Raw genomic sequence first — 18,621 nt, forward strand, 5'->3', positions numbered from 1 at the left:
GACTAAAAGTCATTTGAAGTAATGTTTATTTATTGCCAAAGCATACTAACTTTATAAGTAAAGTGTACACAGCAACATAGATGTGGTTTGAAATCATGGGTTTTCTGTGATTTGTATAGAAATAAATAATTTCTTTATGCCGCCTCTCAAAAATGTGTAAATAAAACAGAAAATGGTTCAGTTAGTCCTTAATCATATAGCCATTGTCTATATAATGATGTGTTGTATTTTGCTTAAAAAAAAAGAAACAAGAATCCCTAAAAGCCCAGAACATTTATTTAAAGTTGAATTAGTGGTCATCCTGCACACAACAGATAGTCAATAGTGTTAGAGAAAAATCAGTGACGGGACAGCTCTGATAAAATAGGTTTTAATTACCAAAATGTGTCCTTTGTCGGGGGCCGTGTACATCCCTTCCTTCGGGCCTTCACTGGCCTTTGATTTCTGGTAATGTGCTTTGCTGACAGCGCAGGCTTAGCCGCTCTTCAGACTCCTGCGCCCTCTGAGAGGCAGGCTGACAAACTGCCGTATTGATTTCTCCCCTCAGCGTCTCCTGTTCCTAGCGTTTATCAGCGACCTCAATTTTCAGGCCTTGGCCTCTTCATTTTTAACGCGATGAAAATGAACGAATAATTTCTTGTTGTACATGGAAATCAATGCACCTTTTGACCTCTTTGTGCACACGAAGGCTGCGACAAGTCAAGCTATTTGTCCTGTTCTCGACCTGTTTTCTGAAAGTTGCTCATCATGCGTTTTTTTTTGTTGTTTTTTTAACCAAATCGTAACCAGTACCGCCTCCATGACAAGCAAGTAGTGATATTAGAAAACATCTTGTTTAGCAAGGAGACAAAATGTGTGCAATAATTTTAATGAAAGCTCATATACACTGAAAAACCCCCAAAAAATTTTAAATGTTTTAAGGTGGTAATGTAACCCTGGTTGTATGCAAATTTTTTGAATCTCATGCAGTATGCATGCACAAAATCCTCTTCAACAGCACGATGACACCAGACTATCACTTTAATCAAACTAATTGCCCTGAACAAGGAACATTTAGACACACTTACAGAAATCTGATCCTTGGTATCAGGCTGCACTTAAATCCTCCTCCTTTCATTGGCAGCCTTTCATCAGGACTGAAAGTGTGCATGGGGAATGCTCAGGCAACCATGTCTTAATTACTCATTGACCCTTTGACCCAAAGTGCTGCATTGATACCACGTCGCAGACCGGCACGACTGTGCGGGGTTGCAGCCGTCTTGCAGCTTTTGTGTGCGGCCTTTACAGGATGACGTGAAATCCAAACTGCGGAGCATGTGAGTGCCTTGTATTTGTTTTCAGGGCTTCACCTTTGAGTCACTCTAAACTGCGGGGGAGGTCTCCCCTTCAGGTGGGACAGAAGCTTAGCATTACATATTAAACCTTAGTCACCACCACCATGGGTATTGGTTATCTGAACTTCAAATGGTCTTCTGTAACTTAACAAAACGTGGCTTGCACTTAAGGCGTGATTGATGCTTTTTAATAGTCTGGTCCCATGTTGAAGTGTCTAAATTACCCAACAGGCATCTAAAGTGGTAATGAGCAAACAATTAATGCCAGTTTGGCACGTTTAATTGCGAGCTGGTGCTGGTAATAAGTTTTGTCAAGGTGAAATCTTTAAATACTTGTACTATTTAGAGTTTAGGTAAGTAAAGCAGAACAAGTGCTCAGACCGAGGAGTGTTAATGTAAATTGTTAATGTCGAGCAGTGAAATTGCTAATCAACTTTCAGAGAGTTGTAATTATTTTCTAATTAGCTGCAGCGTTCTTCAGTTTCTCTGGCCTTAGAAAAAAAAAATTTTACTTTAATCTCCTTGAAATAGTTGATGGAGCCACTCTGCAAATGAATTATTTAGCACGCCAGCGTTTCCCCTGTCATACAGATATATGGCTTGGCAGAAACAATTATTGCGCGAGCAACCCCTGCAGCTAATGCTGGAGAGGTTATCATTATATGAGCCTGTGGAATCGGCCACCAGCGTCGTCTCCGTGCTTACCCTGCGAGCAGCGGGGACACCTGAGCCATCACTTGGATCACTTTAAGGACGGCACTGGAATTACACGTCGATGTTGATGTCTCAGCCAACGGTGTCACAATATTTACTGTGAAAAGATGTCTTTTTTTTTTCTTCATACTCTGACAGCTTAAACACAAAAGACTCATTATTTTTCATTAGGAGAGGCCTGTGGATGTATAAATCTCATCCTATAGGAGTTCATGTTTTCTGGCCTGTTGCCTTTCATATTTTTTTTTTCTTCTGCCGATGATGGTGTGTGGTGTATTCTTTAACCCCAGCGATGACAAAGGTCACAGTAATTTTTTTTAAAATCTGTAACCTGCTTTATATAATGAGTTCCGGTTGAGGAAAGAGAAATATTATTACGTTGACTTTAGGGAGTCGAAATATTTGTGAGTTGAGGTTGTTTTGGTCCAAAAGCACGTCCGGCTGCAACCTCGAACAAATTAGCAAACTAAGCAATAACTTTTAAACTAATTACGCTATCAAAGTTCCAGTTGTAGTTTAATGTTTCACTGTTTTTACATATACTGTTGAGTCAATGGCCCTGAGCATGTGCACTTATCTCCATACCCATCTTGCATTTTTTTTCAGTTCCCGTTGATTATTTATTTTCTTTTTTTGGTTCCTTTCTTGTTGATGTTGCCGTATCACATTAAACTTCATTCATACTTAATGTTTACTCTGTTGACATTAAGGGACAAATGGATTTTAATAGTTTTTTTTTTCTCCACTTTCTTTCAGGAGAGTGAAATGCGCTATCCATTTTTGTTATATATTATGCAGTATTTAAAGTTTCAGCTCATTAAAAAACAGACGCCCTCGACACCCCCGAAGGCTGTCTTTTACCCCCCACCAGCATGCAGTCAGGCTCCCCTAGCCACAGGCTGTGCTTGATCTGTTTTTTTCTTTTGAGTGAAAATTGAAATATTCTGAAATATTTATTTATTTGTTTATGTATTTTTATCTCAACCAAAGAATGGCATAATGTCTTTGTGGCTTATACACAAGTGACGTAGCAGATGAGAAAAACAGAAAGCCAGTTTTCTTTTTATACTGTAATTTGGGAGACTGCCACTATTTTGTTTTATTGTTTATCTGAACATAGGCTTTTATTATATGCTACTCGTTTCCAATAAAGCTGGTCAGAATACGAATAAATGCAAAATGGTGTGATTTGCACAATATTTAATCTCTACATTTAGATGAAAACAGTACAACAAAAGGCAAATTAAATACCAAAATCACTGTGCACTTTTTTTTTGTTTGCTTTATTGTTGCATTCAAAATGAATCTGATCTTTTAAGGAAGTAATTGGTCTCGACTGCAAGCTTACCAGTTTAGTCACTGTATCTGCTGCTGTGAAATAGTTGTTGTGACATTGCCTTGTCGAAACAAGTTTCCATAGCGGGATGGCTCCGTTGACCAAACTTTTTCTTGGAACGATTGCATTAAATGGATCCTGATAAAGAAAAGCAAAACCTTCATAATGAAGATTGCTCTTAGTGAAACTCTCAACAAACGGTAGCAAAGTTTTTCCTGTAAAGATTGGTTGAGTGAGCACTTTTGATGAAGAAAAGGAAAATCTTTCCTGTAAAGTTAGATACCGAAAACCTTAAAGAGGTTAGATGTTTAAGAAAAACCATTAGATTTAGAGATGTGGATGTGCAGGGGGGAAAAAAAAGACAGTCACAGATGATGCTCTTTTTTTTTCTTCATTTCGCTTAATTCCCTTAAGTTACTGAACAGTATTTTGGAAGTGATGTTTTAGATCACTTTTGTATTTCTCAATTGCTTTATTTTTTATTTTATACTGCATTTTTACTTTAAGCAACGTTGACATCCATGCGTAAAGAAATGCGGCACGTACCCTCATTTTGCATTTAACAGCCCACCTTTTGTGCCGTTCGATCGCCGTGTTTCTCACTTGCACGGTAAGCAGCAGCCCACGCAGCAAACCAGCTCCAGATTGGGGATTTACATTAAATACACTGATACTGATGCTGCATGCAAACCTAGAAATGGAATAAATCAATTTTGCCCTGAGAAATGTCTCACATGCTTTTTTTTTTTTTTTGATGCGGCGTGATCTCCAATCTTTCTGCAAATGAGCTGCGCTGCCTTGTAATGGTTTCTGCTCCTCGTGGGAGGCCGGCGTCTCAGAAAAGCTGCTGATTGAGGAAGAAATGTAATACAGGTGTAAAGCAGACTTGATAGGGGTCTTACACGAGGGTTATGCATTTTCACAGTGATATACATACTGTTACATATTTATCAAAGAATGTGGAATTTGCCAGCTTGACTCTTTCTGGCCCTCGGAGATTTGCAGGCTTCCTGCTAGAGTGGTGCTAATTCTGTTTGAGATGGTGGCTATTATGTTGAATTAATAGGAATTAAGGGTTTAAATTGGTTAAGTAAGCACTTCATTAATCGTGAGTGGATTGCTGCATGTGAGAGGTTTATGGGCTCTGTAGACCACCAGTGCGAGTAGAGCTCTGTGTTAAGAAAGTAGGCTGATGCATGGTGTTATGGCAAAAAATAAAAAAGGGGCACTCTATAAATGAATTGAGCAAATGATTTTTTGCTGCTTAAGGAAAAAGGGGATTATGTTTTCTGTCACTTTTATTTTGTTGAAGTTACTGTATATTACTGTGTAGAGAAACTGTAAAAAAAATATTAACACTGCTGTTTGACATTTGCTATTTTGTTGCATCATCAGTACAAGGCGGATCCTAATCGTACCTTACCTTACACTTCCTACAGTTCTTATTGCAAGATTATGTTCTATTTCCCTTCAGAGGCAAGTTGTTTCTTATGCATTTTGGGTAATTTTTGGTGCCATATGTCGTTACTGTAACTTTACACTTGACATACTATAAAATCAAGTGACTGCCAAAATCCAGGCAGGTTGAATGTTGTTTTGATTATCTTTTGATTTCCCACTGAACTGGGTCGTTTTAGTGCTGTGATGCAGTTTAAGATCTTTATATTTCACTTTGGATGTGCAATAATGGTATTCTTTGCTATTTGGAAGACTTTATTTTGCCTTCTTCCTTCGCCCTGGATGAGCTAATTGAGGTGTGTGTGTGTGTGTTTTATTATCAGGTCTTGCTAATGAGGATGAGGGTGCTGGAGAAATAGCATGTCCCCTTAGGCTGAAGAATAGGTTGACTTAGCCAACCTTCTGTACTTATTGTCCAACAAAGAGGGAATTCACTTAATGCAGTGCTTCAGAAAAGTGGATAATTGTGGCTAAGATCAATAAAGAAACGGAGCAGAAAATGAACGGCGTGTGCAGCATAGTTGTGCTGTAAGATGTTTTTCAGAAATCGAATGAATTACGTTACCTGCTCTTGTGAATTTGTACTATTATTATTCTTTCCAGGCAAGCCATTAGATCACAAAGCAAATGGTGTTCTGGTGCGCTATGCATATAGAAGTGGTTAAAGTTGCACGTGTTTACAGAGCATTTTTTGTTGTGATTTTGGGGGTTACATTTGGTGGGATGAGCCACTTTGTTCCCGGGAAGCCCAGTGACATCGCTGGAGGGCAGAGAAGGATGGAAACCAGAGAGGGGTGACAGTGATAAATAGCCCTTTTAATAACAGCTGCCCCACTTGGCCAGCTAGCCCCAGTCAGTGTCCTCTGTGTATTTATGCCTATGTTTATTTATGCATCCATAGCATGCAGGAAATCACCACCGCAGGGGTACAATCATTCTTATTTTTTTGTTGTGGTGGGGGATTGAATTGGTTTAACTTTGGGTAGAGGTAAGCTTGAACTGAGCTGATGTTCATTTAACCCCAGGGCCGATGTGTTGGTATGTCTGTGGTGACGCAAAAATACAGTTCTGGGAACAGATTTTCTCAGCGTTTGCCTTTTCTTCATTTTAGAAGTATTTCGATCATAAACGCATGGTTCAAGTTCAGGTTCAACATAGTTGTATAGAACAAACAACTGCAACATTTACCAGTGTGCTGTACAGAAGATACAAAGACAAACACAAAAGGACCAAAAAAAATAATCAAGTGCTGCAGCAAAGCAGCCCCAGACCATCAAACTATCATGGATATGTTTGATTGTTGATATGATGATCTTTTTCTGAAATATCTGACTTTTATACCAGAACTAACAGGACATACACTTTTAAGAAAGTTTGCTTTATCAGTCTAGAGAACATATCCCAAAAACTGGTATGATTAAGATACTTTCTGGCAATTATGAGGTGGCTCTTTAGTTCCTTTTGCTCAGCCGTAGTTTTAGCTTTTGGACTCATGAACTCTGAAGTTAGTCGAGGCGGGTGAGACCTGCAAGGTTTAGGATGTTCTGGATTATTCTGTGTCCTCCTAGAATAGTTGTTGATGTGCTCTTGGAGTAGTTTTGGTCGACCAACATTCCATACAGTGGAGGATTCACCACTGTTCTATGCTTTCTGGTTTTGTAGTTGATGTCTTTTCCCAAAAACGATTTTAAACTCTTTCCACACTGATAGATATTTATGACTTTGCTTTTCTTCTGCTTTTGAGTTTCTTTAGATTGAAGTACGATGTGTTGCTTTTTGAGATATAGCATCTTATTCCTAATGTTTTCTTCTTTCTAAAGGTCAAAAACTGATCAGACCTGGATGTGACTAATGGACATGTATTCAGCAGTACAAAAAAGTGGTTGATTGTTCAACACATAGTGTTATTACTTTTTCATGCTGGGACTGGTTGATTTGGATAGCTTTTTTGCCTTATAGTAAATTAAGTCATAATTTGATTATATTTGCCATACATATGTTGTCTTTTTTTGATGATAAAATTTAATGATTTGAAACAATGTGTGACAAAGAAAAAGCAACCACTGAAGATATTTGTGAGGGGACATATAGTTGTTTACAACACTGTACATTCATATTGCAGAGAGAGGAGTGTTGATCCACAAATCCAAACAAAAACCATTAAAATAAAACATGTGCACTTTAAACGTGAAACCTACGGCGCTCACAGTGATGTAGCAAAACATAAAATTGCAATCTATTGACTTCCAAAACACATTTACTCTCTTGAACAGTTTCAAGTTGCTTGAAAAACCTGGATTTCTTTTTTTTTTTTTTTCCTTTTTAGACTCCGCTAATGCTTTCCATAACCTTCAGTCTGAATGGCTTTTAATTTCTTGGCTCATTGTTGCTGTATGACTGGAGTCAAGAACCTTTTGTCTGTTGAAATATGACCTCAGGCCCGTGTCTGTGCGTAGGGAGAGGGGAGGCTGTACATCAGAGATGTCAAAGCTTCTTCCCCGAGGGCTCTGTTCTCACTGTTCTTACTCAAACCAGTTTCCTCCGTTTAATTGGTTCAATTAGTTAAGTATCCATATACATTATCGAGTATGCATTTTTCATGACTCCTCTTAACGCTCTGTTTAAACAGAACAACTTCCGGCTATGATTTGCCATTTGGATGAATGTCAAGGAGACTAAATGATGGTGCTAATTGAGTAATTAAAAGCAGATGTTGTAGCAAAAGCCAACAGCGTACACTTCAAACACTTTGCCCTCCAGAAACCCTACACTGTTTTTGACACCCCAGTTATATATGGTTATCCCAGAGGTACCTCTGTAATAGTTACAGTTTCACCCTCGTGATTATTCAGTTGAAGTCTTTGCTATTGAACCAAAATGGTGTTTTTATGCTATTTTGACCACATGAAATGATCTGGAAAAGAAAAGCACATCATGCTGCCTAATGGCCAGACTCAGCGATGCACATATTCACCACAAGCTCTAGAAAGGCAAAGCACAATATCTCCACACTCACCCCATCACTCTTACCCCCCACTGTCCTCTGGTGGGACACTACTGGCCTGTGCAAGACTATTCCGAGAGAGAGAGAGAGAGAGAGAGAGAGAGAAGATGTGATGTTGAAGGTAATTAACATTGGAACTGTGCCAGTAACGGGAACCAGTGTCCCATCAAATCGCAAAGGATCGGAGTGTATTTTATGCTTTTGACAGCTGTGGTGACTGGAGCATCGCTGGAAGGCTTTACAAAGTGCAAAGTGCAGATCAATAAGTAACAATATTCCTATTAAAGGAAAATTACTTGGACATTGTAGTGTGATAGCTAGTGGCTCTTTACGAAACAGAAGAAATGTCTCGTTGAGGAAAGGTTTTAATCATGGATGAAATTAAAATGTACATCTTTTTCCTCTTAAATGAAGAAACCACATATTTTTAAAAAAATTGGTTAGGGTTGAATGATTAGGTTTCGTTGATTTTATTTATTTATTTTTTTTAAGTTTGCTCAAAACCCAGGTCTACAACTTTTTTTTTACCATTCCATATTACTATCAATGTCTCAAGCTACAAATATGCAAATATGCATATATGCATATTTGTTAAAATAATTTATTTGATATAAATGTAGATTTACTTCTATTTTAGTTCTAATTTGGGGTCTTGCTGGGATTTTTGAATTTGTACCTATTGTCTCTTCAGCTTTAGCACATTTGTGTTTCCTTAGTCTTTCAAATCAGCGTCCTTTCTGTTAACAACCTATTTTATATTTTTACGCTGCCCGCCCCAATATTTAGCCTTGTTTAGCTCATTTTTTCGTTTTCTGTTTTAATTACCTTCTGTTTTCATATGAAAACACTTTACTTGAAGCACTTTGTGTTGCCCTTGTGTCGTATGAAAAGTGTTTTCTAAATGACTAGTTAATACAGAAGCTTTTAGAATTGATCAAAATTTAGACCACACTACGGCCTAAAAAGTCCAGTTTTCAACAGTTTTTTTTCTGGACTAGAGAAGGACAAAGACGAACTGATTTGAAATTGTCATGAAAAGATGGATGCTGGGTGTTTGGAGGCTTTTTAGAAACTTCTGCATGTGAACATTTTTGCCTATCCTTAGAAACTTCTAAAACAACATTTTTAAAACGTTGCCCTAAATGCAAACAGATCTTGGATTGACCTCGACAATACCAGGATCTAAATTAAATTAACATGCTGTGGTTAACATAATGTGGTGGATTTAGAACAATTTTAGAGGTTAAAGGGCCAAACTTCCTTCAGAACAACATTAAACACTCCCAGTTGCCTAAAACACTCGTTAGCCGCTGTTACCACAAAGCAGTGCAATCAAATACGATGCAGTGCATCATCACACAAATTATGTAATGTGATACAGTGCGATACGATGCAAAACAACACGGTACAATTACTTTATTACCTCTTTAGGGAAATTTGTCTTGGAGTTAGTTTTGTAAGACTTTTATTTCATTCATTTTGCTTGTTTTATCTATAAGGTCAATAACATGATAGGTAAAATGTTTTTTTTAAATGCAAAATCCAGTCTAAGATGTTCAAAGGCAATGGGGGGGGGAGTTGCTGACAAATTTTGTTTTAACAAATCTCCAGGCCACTGGCGCAGCTAATGAACTTAGTAATTACTCATCACTGGTTGGAGGAGTTTAGCCCGGGTGAGATGAAAAGCAGCAGCGGCTGCTAGGAGCCACAGGAACAGCACAACAGGCAACAATCAACACAGTGTCTGTGCAACAATCAATCATGACTGTCAGGCCCTAAACCGTCAGAGTAATTCGGCGCTGTTTTCCAGAAATGAGTGCACCCTGTAAAATGTAGCTAAGATCACATTCTCAAACACCTTGCAGCACCATATGTTTAAACCAATGAGGTCTGTGTTGTATGATTTATCACACTGCTCTCAGAAAAATTATTTGGAGCTAAGAAAGTGGTTTATGGCCTCTAGTCTGAAGTCGCTCTCTGCTCCAGTGTACTGCATGGATAAATGTTACGTTCTTTTACAGCTGTGTGGCTCAGTGTTAAAGCTTCGCGGCTTTTATTGTTTGGTTTGTGGTTTATTGTGTGCTCAGGCACAGTTCTGCTCGTCTGTGTTAACTATCTGTTAAATATAAAATATAATCTGCTGAACCACGCTGATATTTAAATACGAGTCAGAGACAGGGTTTGAGTAACACTGGACTGCCCACAGATGCTCCTTCCTGCAGAGCTCTAAATCACGCTTCTTAATTCCCAGAGCCACATCTCAATCATACTCCTTGCTAATTTGAGAGTCACCCTCATTTCGTTTTAAACGATTCATTTTTGGCAAATTTGTAAATGGCCTCGATGTGTTCTACAATTTAGTCAATTACTGTTTCAGCCGGCAGCACTCCGGGGACCGGGAACACACATCGCCCGGAGGTACCATCTCAATAATTGTTTCAGAAAAGTTGGGAATGGATTGCTAACGCTCTGTTCCACTTATTGAAATGTCATTTGAAGCCGAAGCCCTTTTACTTTTCCCCTCATTCTTTCTCAGTACTCTTTTAGCCGCCACCAATCACTGAAAGCAAAATTGTTTAGGAAATTAAAGAATACAATTTACTGTTATTTATTGTTGAGGATGAGACATTTCTGTTCTATAATTAATACAATTTGTTGACTATCAAATTGTATTAAAGATAATTTTGTCTCTTTAAATACATCAGTGACCTGAACCTTTCCTTTCAACTGTCAATTTAAACTGTACACTGAAATTGTAATTAATTATTAATTAGCTGGATAAAATTAAGAGATTATGATAATCAAAATTAGGTCTTGATGAGCACTAATTAAAAGGACAATCTTTCTTTATGGAACTGAATAGTGTGACCTAAAGACCCCAATTAATGAAGTTATTATACCAATCCTTCTGCATCTAGATTTAATTCAAAACACAGAAACTGAACGCAATGTGTTTTGGTTTGTTTCGCCACAACGTCCCCGACCCATCATCCCAACCAATTATGACAATAACAGGAAACAAGGTGATGTGCAAAGAAATCTGTCTGGACCCATCTTGGGTCTCCAGAGAGTCTCTTGTTCCAAACTCAAACAAACTAAACTTTATAGAATAAAAATATCCTTTATTGTCCCAAAGTTTACAAAAGCTGGGTTGTTGCTATATGAAGCTGGATTGTGGCTTAATTCATAAATGTAAACATTCATTAAAATATGTCAATACAGGACATATTTGAGTTAAAGCATGTGTTATAATTTTTTACCTACCCCCAAAGAGTAAATGCTTTGCTTTTTGCTCAGTTTCTTAAGTTTCTCCTGTTTATCACCTGATTTATTAAAGTCACTCGATAAAGTGTTCCAAGAAAACTTTGAGTGGGTGGTTGACTCCCCACCTAGAAAGAAAATGCAATAATCTACCCTAAGTAAACAGTGAAATTATAGAGACTGGCTCCTTTGTCATGATTCAAACCCACTTTGTCACACTGTGCCAGTTTTACCCTGAAAAATACCTAAACCATTGCATCTCAGTTTATTTTAATTGATAACTGTGTATTTTTATTAGTTATAAAAAAATACATAATATATTAAATTTTAAGATGTTTTCCATCACACCCTGTCTTCATTTCATTTCTGATTCCGGTTTGATATGATCAGTTATGGTCATAGACAAAAGCAATATTTGGGAATCATAAAATGACATTTTCTTAAATTGAACCCCTAATGGGTGCACTCTTAAAGTTTAAAGCTGCTTTAAATCATCCAATTTTAAACCTGAAGAAGTCGGTTACAAAATTATAAAATTGGAAATCATAAAAGTTGAAAGAACGAAATGATCAACACCCACAGAGCAAAAGTAAAAATTAGCGCAATCTGATATAAAAGGTTTATCAAGTGTTTACATGCCTTAAACACAAATTATTAACCATTTATTAATCTATCATAAAGGTGTTGTCAATTGATTTCTTGTTGACACCTATGGAGTTAGATAACTTTAAAAAAATGTAACTATAAAGCAGAAGCCTGTTTGTCAGATGAGGAGCTTCCTGCAAACCTTCCCACAGTGCAAACATTACATTGTTTTCTGCTGCTAACTGGTGAGTGCTGGCAGTCTGTATACTGAGGGTCAGCAGCCTCCGTCTGTTCTGATTACTGGACGGGTAATTCTGCAGTTCTGTGTCTAAGACCTTCAGCTCTGTTCTATAATTAACTTTTGCCTGCGCCCATCAGGTTCTATTCCACACTCCACGTGTCCACAGTGACTGTTACATGCAGCCGGCTTTCCATTCAGTATGTATTAAGCTGTCAGAGCGCGGCTGCTCTCCCAAGCCGCCTGTCTTCGCTGAACAACCCAGCCTATTAACTCCTATTGACTGTGACACACATGTCCCTCCAAAATGAGCGGTTCCGTATTGATTTTTCCCGAGCACTGCTCACTTCCCCCTTTCACGCCGCCAAGGGTGAGATCTTTATCCTGACTGATTGTATATGTTCATCGTATCAGAGTGCTGTTGCCATTCCAGACCCCTCCCTCACCCAACCACTAGCGCTCTTGCAAATCACGGCTACTTGTGTCTCAATGAGACAATTAAAAGGCCTGACTCCTGCGGTCAAACTGAGCCGCAGACCTTCCACGTGCCCCGTAGCCTCAGATTAATACAAAACGCAGCATAAAACACAAGATGTGCCGACCCGCTCCTCTGTCACCACTAACACACAACCTCCCGATCAATGGAGCTGAATAGGAAGGTGTCATATCCTTTCAGTGATGCTCTTTCTCACCGCTACAGCCAGAATGAACTCTGACAGCGCGTATCGACATCATATCAAGCTCCACCATTGAGAGAAAAATGATTATCTGCTGGTGGAATCAGTTATTGACCTGCTGTGGAATAGCTTCCACTCCTCCGAGGATTCATTGATACAGTTTATTGCATATGAATATTTATCTAACATGTGTATGAGATGGATTTGTATGGTTTAGGTCCACAGTGTGTGTGTGTGTGTGTGTGCGTGCGTGCGTGCGTGCGTGCGTGCGTGCGTGCGTGCGTGCGTGCGGTCTGCTCTGTGCTTTAGTCCACTGAGGGCCATCAGTGCCTTGCACACACACTCTGCCATTCAACCATGACTCTGCCTCTCCTTCCTGTTGGATCCTGTCTTTTACAGGCAGCATGAAATTGCTTTGGCTATATTGTGACTCCGTCTTGAAGTTAATGGTAAAACATGTTGTAATTACATTTTATTGCCTCTCACTGTGGAAAATCAAATTGGCTTTGCTGTGGCTATCATATTGTAAATGCATGTTGACGTGCAACGTGCCACATCATCACTAGAAGAGCAGCACAAACACGAAGAAAAACAAGACTCTAATGAGATGCTGCTATAGTAAAGTTTTTACTTATTTGGGAACTTTTCAGTACATGATGTTAGGGTATAACCAGGGGCGGGCTTTCTCAAAGTGTCTGAAATACGACTATTTTGGATTTTCCAACTTCTGTTGCATCACAGTAGTTTTATTAGAAGTAATCTCACCAAATGAAGAGACTTTTCTATTGTGGTGGTGTTTCAAAAATGCCGAATAATCAGATTATTTGAAAAAAACTGCACTTACAGTATTATTCAGCAGCCCTGGAGCATTTTTCAGCAAAACTTATTTTTATCAAGTGAAATAAACTTTTCTTCTAGTGAGGAAGTGATCATTTAATTAACGCCTAACTTTCATTTCTTCTCAGGATAACAAGAAATGCCTTTCGTTATCTGTAGAACACCTCACAAATGTTTTCACAGGGTGAAACAGCTTCAACAACTAGGAGACGGCATTAAAACACTCAAAGTGCATTTTAAAATTGTATTTATTTTTTATAGAAAACATATTTGCATGTATTCTTGAAAATGCTTAAAATCCATATTTTTATTTTATTTTACAATTACAGTAATTCACTGCTACATGCAATAGGCCTGTAAGAGTAAAACAGAGCTGTAAAGTAGGAGAGCTGATTACAGGAGCTGCACAATTTCTCCTCTCAAATTGATGTAATGAACAGTAAAAAATTATACTTCTAACACTCGTCTTTGCAGAGTATCACCACTGTACCACTCTATATAATATATTGATTCGTGCAACTTCATCAGTTATTTTACTGCAGTAATACACATTAGTGTTAGTGATCAATGCTGTATTACCAGAGAACAGAGGTTTCCGTTTGTTTACAGAAATCTGACCTAGACAAACCAAAAATCCTTCTTGTTACAACAAATGTTTGTCAGAAGTCCACTGTGCCATAATAATTCATAATTTCTGTACACATTTTCTTAACCAAGTGCTGTTTTGCATAGCTAGAAGATCAATGTTGGCACTACGTGGCACAAGGAGATCAAAAGCAGAGCCCTCTGAAGTTTTCTATCTTATTGAATTATGATATTGTTGGAGACTGATGGCATAAAGTGATATTCTTTGATATTGATTTGTGCAGACAAACACATGGCAGAGTGCCCTTTTGTCCCAGATGATGCACAATCACCGCTTCGTGAAAATGACAGGCAGTCTCGGGTCAAACACCTCTGTTTCCCATCCTCCGCTGTGTCTCTATTACAGTCTGTTGACTCTTCGGCTGACTTATTGACCACCTCTCATTCTTGTTACGACACACAGGAGTACTTGGCTATGATTGATACCAGCGGCTGCCCCAACGCCTCTGCCAGCCCTCCAATTCCTATCTGCTGTTTTAAAGCCATGAGTGGTTTTCATTAATGGTCTCCCCCCGTTTATGACACCATAATTAGAGTTGAGAAAAGGCGCTCTAACTATATCACGGTTCCACCGTTCTGAGAAAGTCAATACTGCAAGCCCAACAACTCTTCACACAAGTGAGCACTCCAGAAAATCCATATGCTTCTACATCTTTATGGTGCTGTTTTAGAAGAAGCCCCCTGATTTGTTTGTGTTTTGTCCTCCTCTTTTAACTAATCCCACAGAATTGATTATGAACACTAACGGTGTCATTTGGCTTCAAGCAGCTCCCCACACAAATACATGTTGGTGATGTTTCCTCCATTTGCAGCCGCTGTAAAACGCTCTTGAGCCTCAAGGCCGTTCAGCTGCTTTATCATTTGTTTTGTGCTTTAGCTCATGTACATGCAGTGTCTTTTGTAAGAGCGAACCAGGCTGACCGCTACACATGGGTTATTTTTGTGGAGCAGGTCATGGAGAATACTATTAGATTGCTTTTGTAGGTGCTCCATTGGGTATTTTCCATGTAGCTGTCAGCCAGAGTCAGGCTGTTGTGAGGAAAAATAATTCTTTGAACACAAATAAATACACCTTTTTTAAATTAAAGCAGCAATAAAACAAGCCTGAGGGATTACAGGTACTTCTAAAAGAATATGAAATGTTTTATGCTTTACTTTAATTTGTTGCTTTGTGAGCTAAATGCAACTGCACATTTGTGTTACGTATTCAATCATCCGAGATCTTGAATACATAAATGAATGTCGGTCAGAAAACAAACATGACCACTGATGGGTGAAGTGAAAATAACTGATTATCTATTTGTCGTAACATCTGTCAGAGGCTGGGATTGGTTAGGCTATTGATATATATTAGTGGATTGGACAGCATCTATTAGCCGCTTTAGCTAGTGACACCCGCTCACAGGCACCATTACTATGCATCAAGTCATGGCAACAAAACCATGCTGTTCCAAAGATGGAGATTCTGACGTGTCCTCATTTCTTATCAGATTTCTATAAAATATGGCTTGATTTGAAGCTGAGAGAAATGCAGATCTTATACGTATAAATGTGTATTCTATCTTGATATAAACCTATAAGCAGTTTGGTCTCTGTCAAGATGTGAGGTTAGAGAATTTCTGTCTTGTTTTGGACAATTTATTTGATTTTCTTTTCTACAAAATTAAAATCTGAATTTTATAGATTTTAATTTCTATAAAATCAATTTCATTTCTATTTAACAAAAAGCAAATGTCCTTTCACTTGTCAATTTTGCTGTACTAAATGTTGGTCTGATACATAAAACTGCCCAAAACACTTTTAAGCTAGAAGTTGCAATAAGACAAAATGTGAAAAGGTTCAAGGGGAGATGTTGCGTCATTTAAACCTAAATCTTTATTTAAGAGAAACTCCTCTTAATAAATACTTTTTTTTGTTTTTTCCCCCTATATTCTCAGCTATCTCTATGCTGTATATCACAGTCGCAGCACAACAAAGGAAGCAGTGTTAATGAGGCCAGGAAAACATGTTGTGATGACAGCAGTCTAATGACTTCCATGACAGTATACAGACACTGGTGTAATCACAACTAAATGTCAGACACCATAAGGCATGGTGCATAATAGCTCCAAATTGATAACTCTCGCTTGCTTTAATTATGAAATGCAAATTCTGCTTAAAAGGTATTGATCGGAGTTTAAAGGAAGAGGGAGCTATTAAAGTGAAAAGTGAAGAGACGACCCTGGAGTCATGACGGACTAAAGTGGTGCGTTTTCATTTTGCGAGACAATGGGCGAGCCGCTATTCTCTAGATGGGTCCGTTGCTGTAAATTGCACAAGATTGATTAATCAGCAGGTTGAGATTAATGTCAGTTATGATCACAACTGCCTTCAGCCATTAATCAAAGCAGTCAGTCAGGGACCTGTGAAGTTGCGTTCAGGGTAACTGAATCCCCCAAGGTAAGGTGCGTCACTCACTTTGCCAAGCAGGAGATGAGTCGGCTTGGGCAGCAGGACAGTGGAAAGTTATCTATCATGAATAAACTAGGCCTCTGAGAGCGGAGCGACGGGCCCTGCTCTCCTCAGAGCCGAGTAGGACCGCAGGATGGGACCTTTTCCCTCAGGAGACCCCGCGTCCTGGGAGATTAAATGTTCTTTGTCTGGGATCCAACATGTGTCTCTGTAAACATAAACCAAACTTACCTCACATCGGTTCACCCTTGACTGGAAACCTAATCGCCGTGACTGAATGAACCTGTGTCATAATTAAATCATCACTGCTTCGCTTTTTACTGTGCCTGCAACCCTAACCGCAGCAGGAGAGGGAGAAGGGGAACGTGGCACTGGCGGTCTGCGATGACGGCGTGACCAAGAGCTCGGCGTTTCACTGAATGGTCTGGCAGGACAGGAGTCGGTGGGGAGCCAACCACCCACCTAACACCCACTTAGACCTTATCTGCACCATCGTTCTCTTAGTTACTCCTACATTGTCCTTACTTACTGCACTCCTTTTAAAAACATCATTCATTACCTTTGAGAGGAGGAGAAGAGATGTAGTTATTAATCTGCAGATGACCTGCATAGCTTTCAATTCTAGGAAAAGAGCCAAACTCCCCTCCGTGGTTCTTATTGCTGTTTTTTTTTTTAATGATCAATTGAGGGTAAAAGTTAAGACCATAATAAATCATTTCAAAACCACCTTGAATAAATACTATATAACTTACCATTCAATGGAATACTAAACAAATTTAATGAAGGGAGAAAACTCACCAATAATGCTGTTGAGCTGGGCACACCATAAAACTTAATATTTTCATAGTACTACATCAAAACATGCAAGTAGATTTAGAAGAACATCAAATCGAGTAGGACCGTTACTTAAATGGAAATGGACTGTTACCATTATAGAAAATATGACTGATTATAAACATCTTAAATATCTTGGTCATTGCCTTGCTAGTACTACACAAATCCACCTGATCCTCATCTCCCTTCGGTGAGCCATTTGGCATCTAAATTGCCTGTAGATGTGAGTGTATCTATGTTGTTGTTAGCCTCTGTGATTGGCTGGTGACCTGCTCGCAGTGTACTGCTTCTAACCCAATGACTGCAAAAGACAGCCCCTTGTCAACCACCAAGGATTAATGGGTATATTGGATCGATGACATATTTCAAGTTGTCAGCGCAAGAAAAAGTGTTTAAAAAAAATATGATAGCTTTTTTCCTGAAGTCAGAACCATAAGTTCTGTTCTGTTTCTTAAGATGTCTAAAATCTTTAGTTTTTCACCATAAATGCTCCGACTAGCGTCATGCAGACGTCTCTCCTGTGAGCCTAATCCACGGCAGCATGTTGTACTGCATCTGTAATGACTCTGTACCTATCAGAGTTCATCCTCTTCAGCAGGGGATATTAAAGAGGGCAGCCACAAAGGCCGGACTTTAATTTGACCTCCAGCTGCCCTGTTTTGCGGCGAGGTACCTCAGAGAAGCAGGCTGGTGGTTTGGGCAGTTGGTGATGAATGGCTGTATTTGGTGGGCAGATTGTTACAGTTCCACACTAATTGAGGGGTCAACACAAAGAGCAAATGTGGTAATAGAGTCACTTGACTGTGGCTGTAGAGATTACCACTTCTTCTCTGACCCTGTGTCTGCCCCCAGAGTCTAATATAAAAGTACTTTCTTATCCTAGTTTTTATTGTGCCTTCCAAACATTATTATCCAGTTTAATTGTTCTTTTTACTGAATCTTTAGTTGTTTACTGGACTTTAAATGCCCTCCAGTTTTCATTAGTGTAACTCTTTAAAAGTAATGTGATTATGTTAAGAAGGGATTTTATACTGACTCGCACAACAATGGCAGTTATTTTTCTATTTGACTTTTTATGTACCTTTGGGCATTCGCATAGTTGCTTATCTTCAAAAAAAAAAAAAAACTTCACAGTTAGGATCTTTGATTAAAAATGTTTTTCCATTTAAATGACACTCCATTCCATAAGTGTGGTTCTAATAAAGTGCAGACAGTTTTCTTACCAACCAATTTTCTCCTATACATGA

At 38.7% G+C, this 18,621-nt stretch overlaps 1 protein-coding gene across 2 annotated transcripts in view; it reads left to right on the forward strand.

Moving 5' to 3' along the window:
• iqch (IQ motif containing H) overlaps positions 1-18,621 on the forward strand; it is a 59,228-nt gene that overhangs the window by 27,863 nt on the left and 12,744 nt on the right. The window lies entirely within an intron of this gene.

The sequence above is a fragment of the Poecilia reticulata genome, linkage group LG6 (assembly GCF_000633615.1).
Source record: "Poecilia reticulata strain Guanapo linkage group LG6, Guppy_female_1.0+MT, whole genome shotgun sequence".
In the NCBI taxonomy this organism is placed as follows: domain Eukaryota; kingdom Metazoa; phylum Chordata; class Actinopteri; order Cyprinodontiformes; family Poeciliidae; genus Poecilia; species Poecilia reticulata.